We start from the raw sequence: 2,635 nt of genomic DNA, 5'->3' as shown, positions 1-2,635 counted from the left end.
CTTGACACGAGATCCATGCCTTGTATTTATTCGGGATATTGTAGGGTAGAAGGAGTTTATTGTACGGTAACTATTCACTGAATAGGTTCTTGGTATTCTAAGCAGTGAATTCATATTATCCGGATAGTCGCGATATGCTGAGAAGTATCCCTCACGATGTAGAATAAATGTGATTAATTAATTAATCATATTTAATAAATTAGAGAATTTATATAAAAAATGATAAAATAGGTTTATTATTATTTATTTCTACTACCGGCTTAATATTGAACCTACAGGGTCACACCATAAAAAGAGAATGATTTAATGGTGGAGGAATTAATTAATAATGGCTAATAATTATTTATTTAAGAAATAAATAATTAATTGGAAAATTTAATAATTGATTAAATGAGATTTAATTGATTATAAATTAATTAAGAAAAGTTCTTAATATTATTAATTAAGGATTTAATTTTTGGAAATTAAATCAAGAGAGAGAATTATTTCTAAAGTGTTTAGAAAAAGGATTAATAATTAAAAGGTGTTTTAATTATTAATGAGAATAATAAATGGGATAATAATAATAATATTTATGGAAAAATTTCAGCTGAAAATTTTGCCTATAAATATAATATTATAGGCCCTATTTTTATTTTGAACCCCAAAAACCCAAAAAGTTTGGAAAACCCAATTCTCTCCACCTCCTTCCTCCTTCTTAACATCGTTTTCTTGGTGGATACCGGTGGAGTGCTTCACACTTGAGGAGCAACTGCTAAGGATCTCTGATCGTTGTCTCCGAATTATTTTAAAGGTTAGATTCGATCCCTATGTTGTTACCACGATTTATATGCTTTTATTTGGATTTTATATGTGTAAAAGTGTTTTGCCATGCCCCCGCTGCGTTTAAAATCCAACAATGGTATCAGAGCATAGGTTGTATGCATATAGATATGTGGTAAAAATTTCAGAATTTTATGTGCTTGTATGAATTAATTATGATTTTTACAAGTTATATTATGTATTAATTTTATCTGATGAGAAATCGTTTCTCATAATAATTTTGAATGTTGATCTGGGTTCTACAAGTGTTGTAGATCGTCTGGGTATTTTTTCCATAATTTTAGGATGTATAAATTTTTGATTATGAATTTTTGAAGTTCTTACAATTAAATTCGTAATTAAATAAGTAAATATATGTATATAAAGTATATATATATGTTTATATCTGTACTGCTGTTATCTGCATCTGTTGTCATCTGCTGTTGAATGCTGTCTGTGTTGGCGCGGAAAGAAAGAGAAGTCAGGTACGGCTGCACGTTGTTCGATAGCTGTCAGGCGGCGGCTGGGGGTGTCGCGCATTCCGGGAATGCGTTACACCCTGTAGCGCATTCACGGAATGTGTTACACCTTTTAATGGCTTAAAAGGGGTGTAACGCATTACCGGAATGCGTTACAGGGCTTGTAACGCGTTCCTGTAATGCGTTACAGCCCGACTGTTTACATTAAAATTGATTTTCTGGGAGTTTCGTAACTCCGTTTTAGGCATGCAATATACCGTTGGATTCATTTTTCTGAGACGGATCTAGTGGAGTGATCAATTTTAGTTTATATAAAAGTGTTGAACTGTTTATATTTCCGGAAGTGTTTGAAATCTGTTTTTAACTGTTTTAACTGCTTTTAAATGCTTCATGTGATACATAGAGATGTATAATGCTTAGACTAATGTGCTAGATGATATAACATGCCTACCTTGATGTTTATTCATATTGATATATGTGATATATGCTTAGTTTATCATGCGATGATAGATTTAGGTGAACTTAAATGAACATAAGGCGTTTGTTAGACAACCTAGTATAGTGAAATTATTTCATAACCTTAACAACAATATTATGAATACAATCATGAGATTCTTGTGTTTGTGAAACACGTAATTGAATATGAATTTTCAATATGAGAGAAAGGATGATTCTGTCAACAACAGATTTCTATCTGTAAGAAAGGGTTATTAAGTGACGCCTCTTGACAATGCTCCACCCGATCTGGGAATCATCTGATTATTGATTATTGATTTGAAATATTTAATTTAAAAGGAAGAATCTCTTTATAATATGATTATGATTGTAACGTAATATAATCCCTCTAAAATTAAATAATATCAAGTAGTAATTGGCCAATGACACAACGGGCTTGTGTCGGTCATAGCCTTCCAACATGATAGAAAGTAGTTCTTTTTTTGAATCATTGTCGGTTCGTGCTACAGCCGAGGGCTTTGATTTCGAAATAAGAAATACTTGTCTATTACATAGAGATGTGTACATTGAATAAGAATCTAAAGGTCGGTACGTGCTACAGCCGTGGGCCTTTGGGGACTGATTCAACTGTACGGAATATTGGGTTAGACTTGACTTAGAATATTGAGTTTGTCGTGCCACAGCCGAGACTCAATTATTCAAGAGGCTAAAGTTTGATTAGGGAATAACATAAGATGTAATTGACAAGAGTTATCTGCCTATTGAACATTACATGGCGGTTCGTGCCACAGCCGGGGTTGTGTAATGGAATGTAGGATCCCTATTCCCACTAGCATTATGAATGCTTATTTTTTCACGTAGGGGGTTGAATAAATTAGGTAAACTAGTGGGAGCCACTT

The sequence above is a fragment of the Apium graveolens genome, chromosome 4 (genome assembly GCF_009905375.1).
Source record: "Apium graveolens cultivar Ventura chromosome 4, ASM990537v1, whole genome shotgun sequence".
NCBI classification, from domain to species: Eukaryota; Viridiplantae; Streptophyta; class Magnoliopsida; order Apiales; family Apiaceae; genus Apium; species Apium graveolens.
This window is presented reverse-complemented; position numbering follows the sequence as displayed.